This window comes from Pogona vitticeps, chromosome 10, assembly GCF_051106095.1.
Source record: "Pogona vitticeps strain Pit_001003342236 chromosome 10, PviZW2.1, whole genome shotgun sequence".
Classification (NCBI taxonomy): domain Eukaryota; kingdom Metazoa; phylum Chordata; class Lepidosauria; order Squamata; family Agamidae; genus Pogona; species Pogona vitticeps.
The window spans coordinates 8,497,313-8,522,500 of NC_135792.1; the positions used below are offsets into that span (position 1 = coordinate 8,497,313).

The 25,188-nt window shown below is 39.1% G+C and overlaps 1 long non-coding RNA gene across 1 annotated transcript in view; it reads left to right on the forward strand.

The window, feature by feature from the left end:
* The first annotated feature begins 11,174 nt into the window (after positions 1–11,174).
* The window catches only part of LOC144584417 (uncharacterized), a 31,991-nt gene continuing 17,977 nt past the window's right edge, over positions 11,175–25,188 (forward strand). Inside the window, exon 1 of the long non-coding RNA XR_013538647.1 lies at positions 11,175–11,273. This is a non-coding gene — a long non-coding RNA (uncharacterized LOC144584417). The remainder of the gene's footprint in view (positions 11,274–25,188) is intronic.

Sequence of the window (25,188 nt, forward strand, 5' to 3'; positions counted from 1 at the left end):
ACTCAGGGTCTCACTCTATTAGCCTTACCCAATGAAGCCGTTGTAAGAATAAGCACCACATTGTCAGTGGTAAAGTTGTGTAGTTCTTCTGTAGTCATGTTTTTTGTCTTAGAGCTTTTCATAGTTGCATTATTCTAAGAGAGAAATTTGTATTGTTTCTGAAAGTGAAGTGATAGTGGAGGTAGATGCTGTGTCTAAATCGGAATGGAATTTCAGCCTTCACAGTCAATGGACGGGTGCACCCAGCACAAGAACATGAACAAATATGCTGGCTAAAAACCCTAATTAAGCAAGCAGACTGCCTTTTTTTTCTGCCAACATGTTGGGCTAATTAAGCACCACACAGCATGCCTAGGAATGGATGTGTCAATTGGGCAACTGAATGCAAAGCCCCATGAGATTTATACAAGCCCCATGAGATTAAACCCATTAATCCAACCTCTTAACCTTTTCTATATTGCCGTCCTCATTACACGTGATGAAACTCATAAACAATTGCATGGCATTGAATCCAGACATGTTTGAAGTAGATACTGCACCTGAGTCAGTGGCCTGTAATCCAGGAAAGCTCACAACATTGTATCGTTGTCAATCTTAATGGTGTTGTATGAATCTGTATCCTTTTGCTGCAAAAAATTTAAGATGGCTATCACATCCCTTTGACAATTTGCTGCAATGTGATTTATGATAATTATATCTTCTCTTGTACATTGATACCTGCAAGTCTACCTAACCATGACTGAACTGGGATCAAAATACTCTAATAAATCAATATATACCAACAACAGAGCAACAGTATTCTATGTCCATGTGTCCTTTTCAAATTAATTTTAGGCAGAATAAAACAGCATCCATGCTGGAGAGGTACCATTACGAAGCAACATGAAACATGGCAAGGAGTAGACTGAACTGTCGCGGACCGGCTCAGCTCACCAAGATCCGACCTGTTTATTTATTTTCATCACCTAACTACCCTTTGCCATGACCAAATGCATTCAAAGAAAGGTACAAAGTGGGAAGGGAACTGTTAATTAAGGGTTCACAGGAGGGAACTTTCAAAGCAACTGATCCCTGCCCCCCCTCCACTTCCAAAAGCTTTGTGAATCAAGCTGTCAGTTATTTTGCCAGTCGCAACAGAAGTGCTGAAGAAAACAGAGAAGGATTCCAAATGGAACCACATGGGGTGCTAAACTGAATTATCCTGCAACTAACTCCAAATACGAGCAGACAGGGATCCGAAGGTGCTGAATCTGTTTGATTTTTTAATTGTGTGTATGTGTGCTTGCATGAGGGTTGGGAGGAGCGCATTAAGCAGAATCTGGATGCTACTTCTGAAAAACAATTAGTTTCAGTTTCAGCTCAGTTTTTAGCCGCTTGCTTTTTTTTTTAACATCACCCTTTATTTTTCCATACATCAACATTCAATAAACTATTTCAGTCCTTTTTTAAAAAAGAAAACCTCCTCCATTTACAAAGTGGGCTAAAATATATGAATGTTTATCCCAAATACTACTACTACTACTAATTTGTATTTAAAATACAATTTGTTGGGTTTGCTCATTTTTCTTTAGAAGGGAAAAAGGAAAACTTGTGTGTAAGTGTCTACTCTGTGGTGCAAAACACAGTCTGTGTAATAGTGATTTTTTAAAAAGAAATTTATAGGGAGAAAAGGGGAGACTTGGCACCATAACGCATCACAACAGATCATAATATTCCACCTACCAAAATATGCAAAGTGGTCTGTTGTGTTTTTGTCACTCCTTAAAATTTATAGAAGAAATTATGGAAATGTAAATTCAGATAACCATGTTTCTCTATAGATGTTCTTTTTAAAGAGTATGTTGGATGAAACATGGAGCTTTCAGCTCATTTTACAAGGCATTTGAGACAGTTTGGACTCCAGAGTTGATCACACTTAAAACACAACAGATAGCACACTGTCCATCAAAATAAAATAAAACAAAACAAAACAAAGCCTGTGTCAGACTGAACAGGTCTGATAAGCAGTGGCACTATTTTTAATCCTCAGAAGACCATCACATTTAGAGCGTGTCTTTTCCCTTGGGCAACATATGCTATTCAAACATCGCTCTCCAGATATATGAAAGTGTCTGTGACTTGTTGATTATTTACTTTAAAATCACAGAGAGATTTGGAGAGTTCCCTGTCTTCGTAGAAGTTCATTCTTGCTACCTTTAGGAAGAGTTGGGAAGACAAATTCCTTCAAACTGGCCTTCAAAACTATTTTTTAAAAAATATTCGGGCGACTTTTAGTTCTCGTTTATTGTGATTCTGGTCATTTTATGGGTGAATGTGTTTCTGTCCTAAATCTATTTTATGTTAGACACTTTTAAATGCTATTATTAGTGGGAAGGTGAGAGAGAAATGAAATAGAAATACTGAAATAAACTAAACACCATGGATATTGGATAAAGCACCTGTGCTTTCTTCACCTTTCAAAAATCTTTTTATTCTTGTTGCTTTATAGCCATATATAATTCTCTACAAGCACATCATTTCTTAGAATTTAAGCATGGTCATGTAAACCGCCCCGAGTAGGCATGGTCTAGAGGGGCGGGGTAAAAATCCAATAAATAAATAAATAAATAAATAAATAAATAAATAAATAAATATAATCATCATCATCATCATCATCATCATCATCATCATCATCATCATCATCATTATTATTATTATTATTATTATTATTATTATTATTATTATTATTATTATTATTATTATTATTGTAGTAGTAGTAGTAGTAGTAGTAGTTGTTGTTGTTTTATATGCCACATTTCTCTCAACAAGGGACCCAAAGTGGCTCATATTATTTTCCATTTCTCCATTAATAACCTTATAGTTGCTTCTATTTAAATAAATGCTAATTAATTTCACAGATGGATCCCTTTTTTCCTCATAGAGACTCATAAAATAATAGAAGGCTCCATCGTTGCCCTAATTCCTTTTCTCTCTATGTTAATTTCAAATACCTTAAAGTTTAGGTGATGGCAAGTAAACCAAAGTAAGTGATTTATTAATTCATGATGTGGAGGAAGAAGATCTGAAAGCCTTTGTTTTGAATGCATCTAGCCAAGTGATTGTCAGCAACTGTGAACAATGGGCTTGCTCAACATAAAAGACGTGTATAACAGACATGAAATGAATGCTGTGAAAGGGCCAGGGGAAAATATTTTCAAACTCATTCAGGACTGATGACAACATTTGCAGACGAAGAGAACTGTAACATCTTCCAGAGAAGTATCCACAGAGGAACATATATAAATATAGAGGATAGGTATTGTTTCTTCTTTGTCTGAAGAAGTGGATTAGATCTATAGGAACTCACACTGAAATAAATCTGTTAGTCTTTGAAGTGCTACGCGTATAATATTTATAATATTATAATTTGTAAATTTATAATTTATAATACTTTGGTTCTCTCTCTCTCTCTCTCTCTCTCTCTCTCTCACACACACACACACACACACACACACACACACAGACAACACACACACACACACACACACACACACACACACACACACACACACAATTCTCTCCTTCAGTTTTTGCCATCCTGCTAAACAAGTCATCTGTCCTCAAGAGTGGTGAGGGTCTTATTTCCAGATGCAAAACAGAGAGGATAAAATGACCAAGCAGCGATGATAAAGTCTTTGGTTTTGAGAAAATTAAACTTATTCACAAAGCTACCGTATTTTTCGCAGCATAAGACACACTTTTTCCCCACAAAACAGGGGGGTGGAAAGTCTGTGCGTCTTATGGAGTGAAGAAAACAGATTATATTTTCCTGTTTTCTTCTCCTAAAAAAATTGGTGCGTCTTATGGAAAGGTGTGTCTTATGGAGCGAAAAATACAGTAGTTTATACTGAAAAAACTGACCATGCCCTAGATTGTAAATTAAATAGGGATAAAAACCCGGCCCAGTATTTAAAAAGGTCAAAGCAATGGAAATTTACTGGATCCCCTGCTTTTTTTGTTGTTGCCCACAACATGATCCGTAACACCTCCTTTCCTATTAATGTTGTGGGTATGCATGTGTGTTATTCGGAATAATAAACCTCAGTTTTCATACTTGGGAAGTCTCTTGAGGGACAAGAGTTTTGAGGGGGCAAATGCAACAGACAGGCAATGAAGGGACAAGATAGGTTTGTCAAGTCTTCTAAGGATTGCTCCTTAGAAAGTCTGGGACGATTTGTTGGATCTCATACAGGTATTCACTCCAATTTCTTTCCTTAATTTCCCCAAGGTAGGTTGTGTTGATCCAAAAAAGCCTTAGGTTTGGGGTCCGTTGGCTTTTCTCAAGACATTGTCATTTTTATGTAGGCACTTCAATACAGCCTCTCTCTCTCTCTCTCTCTCTCTCTCTCTCTTTGGGAAAGCTTCAAAAAAAAAATTTGGAAACAGCTAAGCAGGCATATAAGCACTGCATACCTTAAAGCCGGAAAAAAAAAACCCAAAGAGATCTGTAGGGACGGAGCATGTAAAACGATACAGAATAATAATAATAATAAAACCTTTAGAGAAAGAAAACTTCTATTTAAAGTTCTTGGTGGTGTGGGGGCGGTGAAGTAGGCACAGGGGAAACTGCCTTTTGGGGATTGTTTTGAGTTAACTATATTTTGGGATCAAATAAATATTTGGCGCTGGAGTTTCAAGTCTTCTGTGGTATGAGAAAGGTGACAGTGAAGAATTTGGAATGAGTCTGTGGTAGGTCCAGCATATGAAAGGGCTTTAGCCAGGGGTAATTAGAACCCCAAAGGCTTCCTAAATTTGCTAAACATTTCCCCCCCAGAAACTTGGAAGTAACTAGATAGAAATCACAAATTACTCATGATAACACATTTCCCTAATAACTCCAGTGCAAATAAGTTACATTTCAATTCCAAAGAAGCATGGGATACATTAGCTCTTCTATAATACAGCTTTGTGGTTTTAGTTATTTTTACATTCAGCTCCTGCCAACCAATCAGTTTGAAAGCAGGTAAATGCGAGTAGATAAATCGCTACCACCTCGGTGGGAAGGAAACGATGTTCGGTGTCTAGTCATGCTGGCCACATGACCATGGAAATCGTCTACGGACAATCGCTAGCTCTACGGCTTGGAGACAGGGATGAGCAACGGGCCCTAGAGTTAATTGTCAAGGGGAACCTTTACCTTTATCTTTACATTCATAGGGATATGTGACCTCACTGCCAGGATGTGTGTGTGTGTGTGTGTGTGTGTGTGTTTGAAAACATTTGATGTTTCTTTTTAAGGCAACCAAAAGTTAACTTTAAGTGAACATCAGGTCATTCCATGAGCTGTTCTTACTCTAATTTAAAGCTGTGTTGTTTGCTTTGACTGTCAGCACAGCTTTCAGAATCCTGGCCAATCCTGTCTCCACTGGTCTTCAAGGAGGAACAGATCCTGGGGGCTTCAGCAGGCAAAGCAAGATGTGAGGGTCTCCTTCCACCAGGATTCTTCTCTCAGTCATTCCAACCATGTTGTATCCTGGAAGGTCATGAGTGTTCTATGGTGGGTTTCCTACAACTGAGAAACTCATACCCCTATGAAATCTATCATGTCTTCCCATTCATAGAAAAAAAATGGCCCGAATCCTATTCAGTTCTTACATCAGTATAACACAATAAGCATAACTCTCAGCACTGCTTGGCTGCAAATTAAGAAGTTAGCATAGGCACTCACTGTAGTGCATGGAGTTGCACAACTCCACACACAACAACAAATTTCAACATTAAATTCTCTGCTGATGCCAATTCACTGCTGAGGTTTATGTCCACTGCCTTATGCTGATGGGAGTAAAGAATGGGATTTTGGCCACTCCTTTTGAAAATGGCTCTGTTGACCACAGCTAAACTGATTGTGATGGAGTTTTCCCCCGTCTTTAACTTTATCAACTGCCTCTGGCAGCAGATGTTGAGGGACAGCATTTGCAGGAGTGGTTGGTGCACATTAAGGCTGGTGGAGGTGGGAAGCCCAGCCCCAATGGGCGGAGCTAAGTTGCAGACCAAGGACAAAAATAAATATTCGTACATACAGAGAGTGTGGAGAGAAGTGTAGCAGGCATTAATGCACATGGCAGAAAGGGAACAGAGGTAGGAGTTCTGAACCTCTGCCTTTGGTGACGAGAGTGATAGGAGTGTGTGGACTGGGGGCAGCCAAAGGTTGTGAGATAGTGGTACTCCACTTGCCTCAATGGACGAGCCACCACGGAGCAGTCTCTTACACCACCTTGTCCCTCAATTTCAAAATAAAGCGGTGCATACCTCCTGTCCATAGGTGTAGTATAGGTTGCTCTTTCATTGCCCTTGTTGAAGGTAGATGTGCCCACCTTTCAGTTTCTGCCCAATGAATGGAGGTGGCACCATCTTGTCCTTTGCCTTAAGCAGCAGAAGTTCTTGGACCACCCTCGCTGGTGCATTGCTGCTCCTTGCTGCCAATCACGTCCCTTCTCAGAGCTTGGAAAAGTTACCTATAACTCTTGGGATCCCCAGAACGGCCATTCTGGTTGGCAGATTCTGGGGTTTATCAATGTCTCCACCACCATCAAACCACAATGCACTCTGCCTTTGCTTCAAATAAATGTAAAACAAATTTCTTTTTTGTGTGTGTACTCCAGGGGCAGGCAATTAATTTCTATAGGGGGGTGGCACATGAAAAATATGAACTGCGTTCAGGGGCCGAACCAACTTTACTTAAAAATAAAATGAAACAGTGATGTTATGATTGTTTTTATTTTAAACTTGTTAATCTTCTCAAATACTAAAGAGGTTTTTTTGCGGTATGTTAAAGATAAGCAACTGATCAACTTTAGACAAAAAGCTATAAATGGTTTTCATGTTCATAATTGTTCGTGGGCCGGACAGGAGTGGCTCGTGGGCCGTATGTGGCCCTCGGGCTGCACTTCACCCAGGTCTGGTGTAGTCTCATATTGTTGCTGCTGTTGTCATTTTGGCACTCAGTGATAAATCTGGGCCAGCTGTTTCACCAGAAATCTTAGTATTTTTTACCAGCACACTGTCCTCCTCTACTCTACTTGGAAACCACCAGTGTGGTTCATAATCAAGCATACATGCTGAGCAACCGGTTTTGGACTAAGAAAAGCTTTGCACAGGCATTATTTTCTGGTTTGGTGAAATTTAAGCGGGCCTTCTCCGCGACGTCTGGATTTCCACAGCCCTGAAACTGCAATGCTTCTGAGCACAGGTTATGAATCAACTCTGTGCCAGAAATGTTGCCAAATTGGTCTGTAGATTTCTAATGATGAATTGTCCCAAACTCTCAGAGGTCACTGTTCTAAGTAGCAGGGGGTTAATTTTTTTTATTATAATAAAGAATGTTTTCTTGCAACTTGGCTGCCATCCACTCCCTCCCTGAGATGAGAGGGCTCTATAAACACTGGATAGGAGATTAACGCTGCTGTTCTAACCTCATATAGAGATCCGGGCCTCAGCGAAGCTTGGGCTGCTGCCGATCTAATGTGGCTCACAATGCCCTTTTTGTTTGGCGGGTGATGGCAATGGATCAAACTGAGCGCCAACCCCACTGAAAACACAGATCCAAGCTGACCCTGTTGCCTTTTCTCACCATGCTTTAATCTTGCAGTGTGCGGGATGGAAAGAGGGGAGCTTGTCACCCATTAATATTCTCCTCCTTGCATGGGGGAGTCCTTCAGTCAGAGCTGGGTGTCAGTGCTATCTCAAGGAACCATTCCAACAATCCAGCCCACTGTTTAATGGATGATGCCTTGGAAGCTGATGGATGGGCTGGACTGTCTAAGAAATGTAAGCCAGTGAGTACCAAGGGAGACTTGCAAGCAGACCGTGTGTGAGAGAGGAGGTGGGTGGGCAGGAAAAAGAGGTTCAATGAGAGCATGATAACTTGTAAGTTCTGAACAAACTTCAGAACACGGCCAAAGAGCCCAAAAAACCCACAACGACAACTGGAAGTACCTGGATAAAAAGAGACTGATATACACTCTTCAAGACAGGCTCTAGTTCTCAGTCCTTCAGCGCAGAAATAAACTCAAAATGCTATCTGAAGCAGGTCCGTAACAGGAGTGGCCCCAATGGACTGCAAAAAAATTCTCCTTGAGGTGTGAACTACAAGCCCACAGTCAGATGATGATCGATCTGGATTTAACATTCCTACTATTAGGATTACACTCTTTAGACAATATGAAAAAGTTAGAAAAATATGACACCTCCCCAAATCCATGTTGTTTGGACGATTCTAGGATTAGTACAATTAAAAAGTGCCTTTTCTAAGCTCCAAGTAACATATGTTACTTCCTTAATTTTAAAATGTGGTTAGACAGACCTACTGTGTTGTGCGTTTGGGTGTTAGGTGTGCCGTACCTCTGCAGTCTGAATCCCTGGAGAGAAGGCAGTATTTAATATTTGCACATACTTCATCCTGGATGGAAAATATGTGTCTTGCCATGTTGAGGCACCTCACTGGAAAAGATGATGATGATGAAGAAGCCAATCCTATGGAAATCTTTTGCTTTATTGGAAGAGTTAAAAAGTCAGCTTTTTCTCCCCCAACAGCATTAGCAAAAACAAAGAAAGAATGCTACATTTGCACAACATATGCGTGTGTGTTCAGGCAAAAACATTTCTGAATAATAATAATAATAATAATAATAATAATAATAATAATAATAATAATAATAATAATAATAATAATAATAATAATAATAATAATAATAATAATAATAATAATAATAATAATAATAATAAATGTTCTCAATACATGAAAAGAGTAAAGTTAATACATTCATTCCCTCTCTTGAGTTCACAACTGAAGACTTACCCTGTTGGCACGGTTGGAAATGAGCAGTTCACATACATTTCCAGTCCGAACCTGCATCCAAACAGGAGTGGAAAATATAATGTTTCCATTGGCTTTTGATCTAACACAAGAAGAGGTGCTGGAGAAGATACTGACTTTACAGTGCATTGCTTCATGTGTGGGGAAAAACACACACACACGATCCAGATAACAATGTGGATAATATCATATCAAGTTAAGAATCTGTTGATTTTGATCTGAATTGCAACGGGAGATGGTCGGTTCATTTAATCCTCCAGGTCAGGAGTGGCTAGAGGTAGGTCAGTTTCCACAGGTCGATTTCCAGGTGGCTGAGAGGTTTTGCACTTACAAGATGTCAGCATTAATGGATTGCCTGTGTTAGAGCTTGAGCCGGCTTCAATGCTGCAAATGGAGATTTGAATCGCTGATGGGATGCTTGCAATGTGAGGTAGGGAATGGGGTCTACCGTGGTCGCTACCCCTCTGCACTTGGTTGCAGTTGGTGATTAATCTGAAGTTCTCTTAAAACCCCAAAGAGACCCCCTAAATCTGAACTGTGATCTATGAGTTAAATTAAATAGGATACCAGCTTCACAATTAAAAGCTAGAAAACGTTTTATGCACGAGCCATCAGACATACAAAAGGAGCCCGTGTTTATCTCTCTGTTTAACAGCTACAAAACAAAAGCAAGCTAATTTGTGACACATTGTAATAAGATAAGTTTGTATAATGGTGGAAACGAGGCCTTTTATCTCTTAAAGGAACTCCATATCTAATGGTATTTTATTAATGTAGCCTAATTTGAAATTAATGCAGACAGCTGATGACAGTATTTACATGGCTTGAAATGGTATGATTTGAAAGGTTTTACTTCTCATGGTGCATATAAATTGGGAATCTATGCATTCCCAATAAGATGCAAATCCAGGATGGAACCAGATTTTAACAGGAACCACTATTTACTCAAAAAAGTAGTATTTGAATGGTGAAATATTGCTTTTATTAAGAAAGATGCCTTAAGTGTCCAGAGAATAAGTCCCATTGAATTCAATGAGGCCTACTTCTGAACAGACACGGATGGGACTTTTCTTTAAAAATGCAACTCTGTATGCCGTTAGTACAGTTAAACCAACTGAATTTAACTATGGGGGGGGACTTACTTCTGAGTAAACATGCACAGGATTGATGGCACTGTTGAAATTGTCATTTTTCAAAAAACGTTAGCATGAAAAATTCAACTTTGTATAAGAAATTGTGCTGCTTTGAATCAGCATTATCCTTCTTTTAAAAGGTTCATCGGTCCGTCTACAATTGTAGACAGTGAGCTCTTTGTCGCTGTGGTTGCTGGTGTCTTCTTACGAGCAAATTTAAAATAAACAAAGATTTGGCATCCGTTTGAAGTCATAATAAAACGGAGAGATATGTCTTCATTGGTGATGGAAATGTTTAGGGCAATTTTCACTCAGCATTCAAGAGCTTACAAGTAAAACCAGAAAATGGAATCACAGGCACAGAAATTCGGGGAGCAGATTTTATCTCCAAAGGATAGCGAAGCCCCAAATTTTATGTTATTTCCTCCAGTTTGACACTTCGCTTCACATGCCAAAAATTTTACAGTGTAAATACACAAATAAATACTTGCAGAATGTAAGGTGGAGGAGCCACTGAAAAGGCTCTCGCTAGTTTTATGGAGCTGAAATATGGCAGTGTGTTAATTAGTGATTGTTATTGTGAAAGTGGATCTTAGCCGTGATGGTTTTTCTGGTTTGAGTAAAGCAGATGCAAAATTGTGCATGCGGTCTGGAAGCAAATAGGTTAAAAATGACCCCTACTTTGTTGGAATAATTCAATTTTGTTCTGTTTCCAGGACAGTAGAAAATTGCTGTTTATATGGGAACTATACAACATATTTGTATATTTTTAAAATACCAATGAAAACACATCTAAATTAATCGGTCTCCCCATTCCCTTGTTTGCAAGAAAATATTTCAGTCCAGAAGTCTGGAGGAATAAGCAAATTCCAAATCACTGTGTAAATGTTTTAGGAAACACAGGTTGGTTTAGATTCGTGGAAAATTGCTCCGGTTTTTTATGAAGTAGTGCTTCATCTAATGTTACTTTACTTTCAATCCAGAAAGAAAGAAAAAGTGATCTTCTCCTTCACTGGCGGGCTCAGCAGATTTTTCTGCCCGTTCAGTTCATATTTTCAGCACAATTCTCCCTTCCAAACCAACCTCTGGAAAATGGGCGACCTTTACAAATTTGTTGTGTTTCCTTCAATGATTGTTTAGTCGGCAATGTTGCCAACTTCCTGATGGGTTATTTCTGAAGCTGTGTTAGAAACACACTTCCTTTTTCACCCCTAACTTAAGGAAAAGGAGACAGGCAGACAAGACGAGGCTGGCTCAGGAAAAGAAGTGGACTTTTCAATGCATAGGTACTGTATTTTTTAATCTTTCCTTGTTCGGCAGCTCTTCCCATTTTCCCTACACTTTTCCGAGGCAGAACTATGTGCATTTATTGAGGATCTTGTAAGGCTTCCCAATTCAAATGCTGTTGGAATCTTTCTGGATAAACACTAGTAATTTATCCTCCAATTAAGAAATCGTCTTGGGTAAATACTGGTTATGGTTGAAACTTAGTTACTTCCAAGGTCTGAATTCTTCATATTACTATAATGTCTGTTTTCAAAACACAATTATTCTGCAAGTTACTACAGAGTTTATTTGTAAAACCTGGTGTTTGTTTTCTTCTACCCTTAAGATTAATTCTACCTTTATTTGTAAATTAATTAACATTTTGCATAACTTCACTCTGATGATTTTTAAGTCATATTTTATTAAAAGAAAGCAATCATACTGGAAAACATTGTGAATTTTACTAGGACTAAAAAATAGTCATGAAAGACACGTCTTCACACACACACACAAACAACTATTTCATTTTAGTTTTATGAGTTTCAATGGAACAGTTCTTATTTTCTTCCTTCAAGCAGCAGTATAGCAATTTTTACCTTTGCATTTTGACAATCTGTATGAATCTGACTTAAGGAAAAGAAAATCCAAATATATATACAAAACTCTTTCTTGACTCTTGACTATTTTATTCTATTTCCAGTTTAGGGATTTTAAATATGTATATATTAAATTTTTTTAAATGGGATAAATATACAGGCAGCAAACAAATGCATTAGCTTTAAAATAGATCTGTAAAGCACTGATAATGTCAAAACATGCAGAAGAACTTGGATCTTGGTTTTAACCCATAGAAATAATTGTCCTCTGAAAAATGTGTGTGTGTGTGTGTGTGTGTGTGTGTGTGAGTGTGTGAGTGACACACACACACACACACAGAGAGAGAGAGAGAGAACCAAAGTATTATAAATTATAAATTTACAAATTATAATATAAATATTATACGCGTAGCACTTCAAAGACTAACAGATTTATTTCAGTGTGAGTTCCTATAGATCTAATCCAGTTCTTGCAAGAGAGTTTAGTTAGTAGAAATAAAAGAACTTTCCAAATACTGCTTTTTTGCAACAAGCCACAGAACTGATATCTGAATTTGTGGGTATTTAACCTCTTGTGGAGTGAGAAGAACATATCAAGATCAGATTTGCTAGTATAACACAATCTCAGAGTATGGATACATTTCTGAAATAGACTGAGCAGAGTCACATTTTTAAAAAAAATACAGATTTTTTTAAAAAATAAATGTTCTTCTTCAGGTCTGCTGGTCCGAAATCGAAAGGCAAGGTATTTAATGTAAAGTCCCATGGCAATCAATGACACACATTTATCACAATTATCATACATTTATTTTATCTTGGGACTTAAGCACAGCGAAAGCAACTGTCTCATACCCTCTTACCTAGAATTAAGCCTCACCAAAATAAGTGAGAAATATATGGCAAGTTTCAGCAGCTAAGGACAGTGCTTAGACTTGGGGTTCTAAATCAAATACATACACAAACACACAAACACTTCTTCATGTGCACTGTGGCTTCTTCCAGAAATCTGTGACAGGAGGAAAAGCAAAAAAGAAAAGAAAAGTGCATTCAAGTAAGTGGGTCCAGGATCCATGGAGGCAAAAGGAGACTCAAAAGAAGCAATGAAAACAGGAACTTTTTTTAGTAATGCAAGTGCTACAATATTTGAAAAATAATAATAACAAACAAATGAGATATTGAAGAGCACTATTAATAGAAGTCATAGGTAGAATTCTGGCAATTGTTCAGTTTCCAAACCTCAGCCTCCAGACTTCCATGGAAAAAAATTATTTTGGGATTTCTCTAGAGCAATAAAGATGTCCATCATTCTCTATTTGGGGAAATATTCCATCCAAGTCAGCCCAAGGATGGTATTCTAAATCTGATACCTTGATTTCCACCCATCGTCTCACTCCAGACTCTTGCAGGTTGTAGTTCCAAAGACATAGAAGGCTAACTCTCAAACAAGAGGCTGAAAGCAAATCTCTCCTTTTCGAGGGGATTTCCTCAGAGTTGTCCACCTCAGCTATTAGATTTGCAAATCAAGCCCATGTTTACTTTTCAACCGCCAACCACAAAACAAAAGGAAGCTAAATGTGAAGTATACAGTTGAAGAAAATCTTGATCTATGGCACACTTCTTCCACATTTGTGAACAAGCAGAAATATTAAGAAAATGTACAATTTACTAGGCAACCTAACTCTTAATCTTCCTTCGAAGCAAGTATCTTGCTAGCAGCCACACGGCATCATGGGTCACACAGTCCCGGCACAGCTGTTCATCAGATGGGATGGAGCAGGTGTCAACTTAGGCAGCAAATGTCAGAGTTTTGAATGTGAATTGCCTTGTTGTAAAAAGGTAAAATAGTGTAGGGAAAGCTTAAAGGGTCAGTCTATTGGAAAGGTTCATCTATTGCCCAGCTATTCATTGTGTGCTGTTACTCTGAAAGCTTTGTATCGGCTCCCAAACAAATACGTAGACATTTTCAGATCTATATTGAAAACCCCACACACTTTCAACCAGAATTTGTCCCCTGCTAAAATACAGGAACCAATTCTAATGTCGACATGCAGCATAGAAGGTCAAAGATTTCTCAAGCCTCCCCCACAGCATTTTGTTATTTTTGCAGATAAACACTTGCTTTGTAAATCTGTTTTAAAGCACTGAAAATCTGGGTAGAGATCTTAATCGGCCGAAAGTCTTTTGAGCTGGTTCGGATGAAATTCTTACTTTAACCATTAGGGGGCATTGAAACTTTTGCAGAGGAAAACTTGGAAGAACTTTAAGATTCAGAGGACTTGAGTGTTCAAAGTACATAAGGCGTCGTCATTACCAGTTGCCTGTATAGGACACAAATTTATGCTAGATCACTGCATTTCACAGTTAAATAGCAAACTGCTTTCTATGCCGAGCCCTGTTATTGTGGTTCCTTGGACTTCCACTATTCCCAGAATGATAAACAGAAAGGAAAGTAATGTGGTTGAACCATAATTAAACAATCTCAGTGCTGCACACAAATGAAAGAAATGTTAAGCTATGCAATTGGATCTTGCTTGGGAAAAACATGCAACTTTGATTTTCACGTTATCCACAACATCGGCTGGTTTCAGGAGCACAGACCGAATATTTGTCAAGTGACCGCTAACCAATTGGTGATGCAAATTTTAGTTGTTATTCTTATCAGTGAAGTAGATCAAGCATGTGACTAAAATTTGCTATAACATTTTGGGCATGTCTTTAACAAGAACTGCTGTATCACAGATGGAAGGCATTTAAAAAAATTAAATTGATTTTGGTGCTTATTTTACCTACCATTTCCTTTGCAAGCGTTTGTACTAGAAGTGAGCAAAAAAAATGAGATTTATTTTTTCAGAAAGCTTATTAAAGACAACCAAGGAACCAATTTATATCATTTATTGCTCAGGGAAATAATAAGTGTAACAAAAAGCAGTAAGTCTAAACTTTCCCTTTTTTTATTCCCAGCTTTATATGGTTTCTAAAACAAAACCCAGATACATTTGCCTTTGCTTCTTATTAATATTATTACAGGGGCAAAAATAATATTTATTTATTTCTTTAAAATATTTCTATCCAGCCGTTCTCCCCAGAAGGACCCACGGCAGCTTAAATGAAGTACAGAAAAAAAGTGGGGAACGCTGTTCATTTCAAAAATGGATCTGCACCAGCAATAAGTTGATGAGGCTCCAATCCTGTGCATAAATATCTGGAATTCCTATTGAATTTCAGGGGTTTGAACTCTGAGAAGACATGGTTAGGATTATACTGGAAGAATGGCACCAAGGAATCTGGAAAAATTTAGACCAGACCCATAATCTAGCCGCCTAGAGTGGTCTTAACCGACCAGATAGGCAGGATATTAAATAAATAAATAAATAAATAAATAAATAAATAAATAAATAAATAAATAAATAAATAAATAAATAAATAATCCTCAGGTTTCTTTTTTGGAATGAAAGGAAAATACTTGTGTAAAATATACAGCATAGAAGCACTGAGGCACAGAATCACTGAGTCCTCTCATTGCCTTCCTTGATTCTATGCCGCTTGGCCTGCTATCATACAGAGATTTCGCTTTGGGTGCCATTTATTTCTGCCTCATTAAATGTTTTAATTTGTTATTGTTTATTCATCGTTTATTACCACATGTTTTATTTATTGTTGTAAACCACCCAGAACAGTGCATTGAACAGATGGGACAGTGTATAAATCGAATGCAGATCAATCAATCAATGAATGAATCAATCAAATGTAGAGCAATCATAGCATGCCTTATTAAAACAAAGGGAACTCCTCCTGTCCCCTGTGTAACAGGGATACGAGACATCTTTCGGTTCCTGTATCAAATCATTGGCCCTAATCAATGAGAAAATCTAGACATGACTATAAAATACTGTATATTCATTTTGCCCTCCTGTGGACTGGGCAGAGCTAAACCAGAGATACTTCAATATCTTAAACCACTAGAGATTATTTCAGAGTTGAGTAGTGTTATTTTATTTTGCTCTGTGTGAATGCATTTGTTGCTCTAGCTTGCTTTTGTTTCTCTAACCCCAATTTTCTTCTTCAGTTACGGCTGGATCATTTTAATTGCCAGTAATCTCCCCAGGTAATGAAAGGTGCCAAAGAAAACCTGTTCAAAGACATGCATTAATCTGCAGTTAATAACGCCATTGGGTTCAGTCTTTCGTCAAGAGATCTGGCCAAGTTTCCCTCCCAAATTCTTTATTAGAACTTCTTCATTTACCAAATTTCACTTCCTATTTCCTCGTAGGTTTGAAATCATCAGTCATTTTGATGAATAGCAAGTCCAATGAGTCAGACATGCCAACATATATATTTATTCTACTTTTGGTTTTGAACCCAACTCGAAATGGCATCCTAAATATTAAAAGGGGGCAAACTCAACAAAGCACATTATTTTGGCTTGGCCTAAATGTTTGAAATCTGTTGCATTTTACTAGTCTTGTGGCATTGTTACCTCAGTCATGAAAATAATCCAGAACGTCAAAGGTTTTTTGTTATTTCTGCTGTCATCCTATTGGCCGTGGGGTTCCTATTCAAACTTGACATTTGGAGACTGAAACATATATATTAAATGCATATTTTTGTTGAACGTGTGGGGTATTTTTTTAAAATGCAGATTTTGTTGGTTGAGCAGGGGACAGGAGTCTTATATGTCACAGGAAAGTATGGGCTGCACTTAAGCCTTTTCTCCCTTGATGAAAATCCTCCTTCTGCAAGTGATATTTTGCATTGGAAATAAATTCTCATTTGGCCCTGTTGGTCCTGTAGGGCAGTGGTCTCCAACCTTGGGCCTCCAGATGTTCTTGGACTTCAACTCCCAGAAATCCTGGCCAGGAGAAGTGGTGGTGAAAGCTTCTGGGAGTTGTAGTCCAAGAACATCTGGAGGCCCAAGGTTGGGGATCACTGCCATAGGGAACGAGGAAGGGGTTAAATTCCTAATTCATGCCTGCCCTGATCCTTTTAATTATTAAGCAAAATCCAAAGAAACAAAATAAAAAGACAAAAAAAATATGTGGCACCTTAAAGAATAACCACACCCCCAATCTGATGTTATTAGGATTGGTAAAACCCTACACTTTAAATGGAAATATGAATTTACAAAACAAGCCTACTGAGGACAAACTAATTTGAAGGATCTGCCTTTCCCTGACATTCCTTTAAAATGTGGCCTTCTATAGCTTTCTTTCTTTCTTTCTTTCTTTCTTTCTTTCTTTCTTTCTTTCTTTCTTTCTTTCTTTCTTTCTTTCTTTCTTTCTTTCTTTCTTTCTTTCTTTCTTTCTTTTGTTCATTCGTTCGTTCGTTTGTTTGTTCGTTTGTTCGTTCATTCCTTCATTCGTTTGTTCGTTCATTCATTCGTTCATTCGTTCGTTCATTCACATTGCTCCTAATAACATAGAAGTTATTAGGAGCCATGCCAGATCCAGAAATGGTGTACCCTCCTTCTCGTTCCAGGCATTTACCAGAAGAATGGGAGGGGTTCAGAATTAGGGGAAGCACTGCTCTTCCTTCTATGCATGACTGGAATGCCTCCATTCCACCTTCTTTATTTATAATAATGGAGTTTTGATGGTGCACAGGGATCAGCTGTTGACTCTTCTCCCACCATAGCCCGAACATCTATGAGCTCAAATCTTTTTTTTTTCTAAAGCAGACTTCTGTCTCCTAAAAAGAAGATCTGAAGAATCCCAAGAAATGGTACACCTGGGATATCCTGTCAGGATTTGTAGAAAGGTATCTTTAACTCCCCATGCCATTTAGCCCTTGAATGAGTCCCATAATAGAGATATGCAGTAACCTCATCATTGCATCCATTTTAGTTGAGACAGGCTGTCTCACAATAGTGAGGCAGCCGGTTGAGAGGTCTCATACTCAGACAGAAAATTTCAACTCTAGTGTAAGACTGGAAAAAAAAATCAAGCATTCCCCCCCCCTCAGGTTTTCTGCAGTTTATGCCACAATCTGATTGAAATTAGAGCCACATCCAGGGTCGGGAGAAAAGGACAGGCTGAAGAGTGTTCGGGTAACACTTTTAAGGCCCACCGGGCTACTTTTGTTTGTTTAGACATCTATAGATGAATGTGCGAATATAATTTCACAAAATAAGTCTTTCCATAGTCTCAATTACATAACGGACAATGTGAACAATTATAGCTGCAACAAAATGCTACAATTTGTTCCCCCCAACTCTTAGGCGACAGTGCAAATACAGAAGTTGCTTGCAGAACTGCAAAGTTTAAGCATCCCTTTGAAATCAAATTCAGATAAAAATTCAAGAAATCTTCCTCAATTAGGTTGGGTGTCCAATATTTAGAAGAATCAGTGCCACATGTGGCATCTTTAGAGCCCTAAAATAAATATCAGTTCAGTTGTATGCAGCTTATTCACTATGTGGATTCACCTCTCCAACACAAACATGTAGGAATTATATATAGACCAAGTTGGCAAGGGCCTTAGCAGGCTGAATGGCAACAGCAGCTCCAACCTGTTCAGTTCTCCTGCTCTTTCTGATTTAAATCTCTGACTCACGGTCTTGCTCTTTCTTAGTACCACACCTTTGGGCTGAACCAACATTTCATAGGGGTTGCACTAACAATGCTACAACTTTTCCTAGTGCTTGACATAAAGCAACAGCTACTGCTGCTCTGCTTCAAATGTTGCACATGTTCCCAGCATGTGCAACACATACACACACACACAAAAGTGTCTGAGAAACTAGGAAAAAAAAAAGAAAAGAATATCTCTACCTTGTGGCAAGAAAAAAAATCCTTCCATTGTCCTGCTTGCTACAAGAAACAACATTCATACTCTATTCTCTATATGTATGTTTTCTTATGTATGAACAAGTCTCTTTTATTTTTTAAAATATATATATTTTTTAAAAAAGTGGTCCTTCAAATAGACTCTCTGAAGTGTTTAGTGTTCTTTTTATTCTCCTGGTAAAAGCTAAATTTGGAGAGGCATTTGAGCAAGCTAAATAGCAGGTTGGCACACTTCATTCTTGTTTGGTTAAGGTGGGGAAGATTTACAAGACGGACTTGGCACATCTGAGCAACTCCCCCCCATCCTTTTAAAGGAATGAATGAATAAATAATTCATTTAAAGCACAACTGTGATAAACAGTCTCAAAAACACCAAAAAAGAGAGAGGTTTCCTCACTCAATAAACACATTTATAGCTAGAATCTCCTGCTACAAGGTGCAATATTAGTTATCTGTTCAGGTAGCGTTGAAATTTACCAATAATGTAGTCATCTCATGAGAAGAGTGTGAGGCAAGAGGAGAAGGGGATGGCAGAGGGTGAGATGGATGGACAGTGTCATCAAAGTGACCAGTATGAATTTGACGAAACTCTGGGAGGTAGTGGAAGACAGGAGGGCCTGGTGTGCTCTGGTCCGTGGGGTCATGAACAGTCGGACACGACGTAATGAGAAAGCAACAACACAGCATTAAAAAGCCATGACCAAGAAATCCTTGTCAATGCTGTGATAAGCCCAGTCCTATCATTAGGCAGAGTGAGTCAGCTGCCTGAGGTAGCAGATTCTGTCAAGATAAGAGAGGAGACAATGAACATGCGTAGAGGTGGGCATGAACTACCAATGCTGGTTAATTTATTGGCCAGAGCAGGTGTTTTTAAGTCAATTGCAGAAGAATATATCCATGAAAAATGGGCATATCTAGGAAAAAATGTATTCAAAATATACACCGTTTCTTAGTGGGAAGAAGGGGGAACAAGCATATTGTAAGAAGTGTAAGAAATAATGCAAATGAATCAATCAATAAAAATTAAATAGACACGTTTTGACATCACTACTAAACATCAGCTTTAATTAGATGCCCTCATGCCATCCTAATGAAACACACACCTGTTGTGACACACTGAGAATGGCTGGAAAATCAGAAAATAACACAGTGTTACTCCCATGACACAATAGGCTAGTCACCTAATGTGGCAATGAAAGATGATTGTCATCGCATCTTGATCACCTTTGTGGCCAATGAGGCAATTTGTTTGTCTGTACTGGTTTGCCATATATTGCATCATTTTTCCCCACAACACTATAGAATCTTCAAACACACATACCAGTGTGCAGGACAGCACGGCTTCTGTAGTTTGGCAGCTATACACACAGCAGAAAAAAACAAAATAATATTTAAAAAATTAAAGAAAAAATACAAACGTATTTGTGGCACATTTTTTATGTTTAATTTTTTTAAAAAACTTCTTCTAGAATTGCAATTTTTACAAACTTTTAACTCAGGTGCCACTGCAGTGTTTGTAGTCTATAGAAAGAAATGCGCATGCATATTTTGCCTTAGACATGGGGACATTTGGTAACAAAGGGACAAAGCAGGGAAGCTGATGTGGCTAGCAAAGGGTGGCATTGAATAAGAATGCAAATACTATGAGAACTCCCAGTGCTTCTTAATGTAACCACAGTGAGAAAAAATGTGACAACCGTTATAAGTCTATATCAAATTTACTGTAAACAAGACAGATCTTGACATGGCTACCTGAATATGTGGAGGACAGTTCAAGTACTGAATGCCAATATGCAAGTGGATTTGGATATTCCAATGACATGCATGTAAGATTTAGAGAAATATATGGTTTGGGACCAAGAGATGACATGTGGACAATTACAATACAGTCACCAAATACAATCTTTGAGCAGTAAATTTAGGAGAGACAAAAGGTCATGATGTCGTGGTGATGGGCTCAGAGCAAATTAAACAGTTTAATAAATAATAGCCTACCAACATTATCACGATCAGGGAAACTTACAACAAAATCTTTGACCATTTCTTTGTTTCCAGCTGCCCTAGACATGCCCCATTCTAGGATACTCCATTCCACCCTGCCTCCATTCAGTTTTCTGCCTGCCTCTCCAATGCCTGTAAGGGTATTTAATCCTCATATGTTTTGGAGACTCATTGTTCCCTTATTTCTTGTTTCTCTAAAGGTTTTAAGAACTTCTGTTACCCTTGGTGTTCTCCCAAACTTGTGCTGATGGCGCCTCCCTCTTTGGCTTGGGTGGCGCTCTTTCGACCACGTAAGGGAGTCAAAAGAATGATGATGGCTCCACAAACCTCCTCGTTGAGCATTGGGTTGCTCTGAATATCGGTTGTTAAAGTATCACACGGGGGGCAGTTGCTGCTTGACCTCCTTACGGGTGAGCCTCCTGGTAACACACGGCTCACTATTATCAGAAACGGAACAATGGCTAAATGGTCCAGATTTAATCCATTCTTGTGCTTGAAAATGTCTTCACCAAGAGTCATTGAATCCATTGAGCTACTCTGGCTTTGGCACCATTGCAGATTTTTCAAGCAATTCTTATTAAAACGGAACAGAATAAATTAATTAAACTTACCTATGGGGAATCCAATATTGTGGAGGATTTAATTTTTCCCTTCCAAATGTTGGTACTCTTAAGGTAGCAGCTGCTTTCTGCTCCCTCTCCAGATGCTTAAATAGCAGGGAATTCTTTAAGCCAATTGCATCTCTGTCCCAAAAACAGAAAAGCAAGCCTGCCTTGTCCCAGAACACAACTTACCTGGGACATTATTTATGCCTCAGGATGTCTCTGCGTATTTTCCTATATCCTTTACTATTCCTCATTTGTTAATTTAAATCCCACTCCAAAGTTTTGATGTGAAATGTTTCCCTTGAAAATGTGTTTCTTTTCCTTTCTTTCTTTCTTTTTGCTGAACGGCATTCCTTCACTTCTGCCTCAGCCAACGCAACCATAAATGCTAACCAAAAGATGAATGGCAGATTAAGTGGCTTGGTGAAGCTTTGAGGTCATGCGCCAATTTAACTCTCTTTTGAAAGGGGATTGGTGTTAATCTTGTCTCCCGACCAAGCTCCAGGAATTTGGGTAATTAAATTCGACCAACCCCAGTGCCCTGACAGCTTCAGCTGGTACTGACATTTTCCATGACAGACTGATCTACAGTGGTGAATTGTTGAGAGAGTACTGCTTTATATATTACTTTTTAACTTTTTAAAGCCTAACATAGTTATGTGTGATTTGAATCATTGTGCGTATGTTTTGCAGGAACTTTCATGATGGTGGCAGTAGATCCTCCCCACTAGCAAAGACATTCTGAAATGTCATATGGTGAAGCTATCTAAGACATTGGTCCCCAATCTTGGGCCTCCAGATACTCTTGGACTTCAACTCCCAGAAACCCTGGCCAGCAGAGGATTCTGGGAGTTGTAGTCCAAGAACATCTGGGGACCAAAGGTTGGGGACCACTGATTTATGACATTGTCACTTCAGAATCAAGCAGAGTTTTCAGCTTTCAAGAAAAAAAAATCAGGAAAAGGCCTCATGGCCATGGAAACAATACAATACAAAACAATACAAACACAGTAGCCGGTGATACTTTTAATAAACCATTAAGAATATAAACAAAACAAAAAATGAACAGTGAGCTTTCGATGATAAATCATCTTCTTCAAGTTCTTGTGGACAGTTCCAAACTTAAATGCTGCTATTAATGTTCGAAATTCATATGGATGATGGTGTAAAGGCCGGGTTGCCTGTAACTGTCATCTGTTTTAAGAAATAAACCATATATTCCAAATTGCTAGCTGAGGAAGAGCTTGAAATCAACACACATGCTGCAGCTATTTCATTCTAAGAAGCATGGCTGGCCTCTAGCTTCTCTCTGATTTGTTCACTTTCATACATGCACCTGATCTGGATGTAGGGGAGCCCCACAGATGGTCAATCACTCCTTTAAAAGACAGATTGCAGATATTGAAACAATAATAAATAAAACACTGACAATGCTAAAAGGTATGCACAGTGTAGTACTGATTGACACATACTTTTATGAAATACCTGTTCATTATTACTGTCTCAGTGCAGAATAGAATTATTTGACTAGAGGTACTTCAGAAGTACATGGCAAATACAGAAGTCAAGTTATAGGTCTCTTGGTTTCCAGAAAGTGCTCTGCCACAGTAGCCCACAGGAATCTTTGGAAAGCGAACAATAGATATGGTTTTCCAACCAGCAAACCAACTATAGAACTCCCTGTTGTTGTTTTGTTGTTTAGTCCTTAAGTTGTGTCTGACTCTTTGTGACCCCATGGACCAGAGCATGCCAGGCCCTCCTGTCTTCCACTGCCTCCCGGAGTTGGGTCAAAGTCATGTTGGTAGCTTTGATGACCCTGCCCAACCATCTCATCCTCTGTCGTCCCCTTCTCCTCTTGCCTTCCCATTTTCCCAACATCAGGGTCTTTTCCAGGGAATCTTCTCTTCTCATGAGATGGCCAAAGTATTGGAGCCTCAGCTTCAGGATCTGTCCTTCCAGTGAGCACCCTGTACAGTGTCTTGGGTGTCCCTGCACAGCATAGCCCATAACTTCTCTGAATTACTCAAGCCCCTTCACCACAACAACGCAGCAATCCGTGAAGGGGTTAGAACTCCCTAACAACTCCTAATTCCATCTTGCAAATGGATAGCACAATAAGCCTCATTGTACCCGACTCAAATTATTTCCTGAGATTTACACCTCAGGACAGCAACACACAGGCAATGCAACATAAGGATCAAATCTCCCTCATTTCCCTTCCTTCAACTTAATTTTAGGACATCCAATTAATAGATCTTCATATCTCAAAATCATGTACACATTTTGATGCTTTTGTGGTTAGCCTATTAGAAATATTATGGCAATGAGGATCGTGGGTTTTTTCTCCTGGCCAGCATGATGACCCCTGCTCTTTTTTTTTTTTTTAATTTTAACCCTCTGGATTGATGCTCAGAAATTCACCCAAGGGTGCCTGAAGGGTTAATCCTAGGGGAGGGGGTTCTGCAACTGGAGACCTCCTGAGGTTCACGCTGACATGATGGAGGGCTCATGTTTCACACTTAATTACTTGTTCAGCAATCACGCCTCCAAGAGATCGATGTGTTTCTCTGTTTAGTCCATGCAGCTGTGAACTGTTTATTTACTTATCGTTAGGCTGGGAATGGATGTAATTTAAAGGTTCAGATCTTGACTACCCCGTCTCTCCTCCCCTCCCCACCATGTGCCCATTCCCCCCCCCCTTTAAACACTTCCATATTGCTTTGATGGAATGTGGCTTAGAAATCTCCTGTACCTACCTGCCTTCTTTTTCTGCCAGTTTGTCCGAGGAACAAGTGTTCAAAGGCTGTCGTAGCCTGATATGGTAAAACATTCAAGAAAATCATAGGAATTCTCTGTCTCTCTCTTCTTGAGGAGTGCTCCAGAAAGGAACTGGAAGGCAAAATGCTTTAAAACAACCCCACCAAAAAACAAAAAAGGCCATTAGAAGTGTTGTTTTTGACAAGCATTGCACCCGGGAGAGCTGAAAGGCCAACACTCACTGAGCACCAAATGGTCCTATTCAGACTGATGCCATTGCACAGAGAACCAAATGGCCTTTGCTTTCATGCCAGCATCTAAAACAGGACTAGGTGTGAGTGCTCCTATTATGAGCCACCTGCAGGGGCACGAACACATTGGCAGGTTTCCTAACTTTCCTTCCACCGGTTGGAACAGAAGAGACATTCACGGAACAGGGCTTCCACGCCGCCTCCTGAATTCATTTCTGACTGTTGGAACACCCTCGGGAATGGTGTGAGGGGGGACTTGATGCAGGAAGGAAAGTTGCCCCTTCCTTTAGGAGAATGGATGAGGAGTTTAGGATTACAAATGGCGCTGGGCGTAAAGCCCTGGCTTGGTTCCTCTTTACGTGAGAAGGAGGAACTGCAAAATGAATCTCCAGCAAAACCCATTTGCTGCCTGTTGGCCATAAGTACCACATGTGCTTAAGTTCTGTAGAACCCTCCCCCCCCCTCATTTTTGAAACATCTATCACATCTCCAACAGATAATAATAATCTTGGAACTGCATAGCAGGAAGGGACCCTAAGGAGCACTGAGAAGGAGACACAGTGGGGGAACTGAACTCCCAACCTTCTGGCTCCATAGCCAGAGAAATAAGCCACTGAGCTGTCCAGCAGTTCATGCAATGGTGCCGCATATCTTCTCTACCTCCCACCTCACAGGATTTTTTTCCCAAAAAATAAGATTTGGGGATCTGGAAGTTGAGTCACGGCAACTGGACTTCTTTCTTGTTAGGACAAAATGTTCCACTGCTCATCCAAGTAGCTTCTTCATTCTGAGGAGAGTTGGTAGAATTTCTCTGATGTATCCTCCATGTTGGTTTCACTTCTTCTGGTCTGAATAGGCTCGTTAGAAGGATAAAGGGCTGGGGTGAGGGATAATCCCATTTCTGCAGTCTTTCTCCACCCATTGTCATGGGTCGTTAATGGTC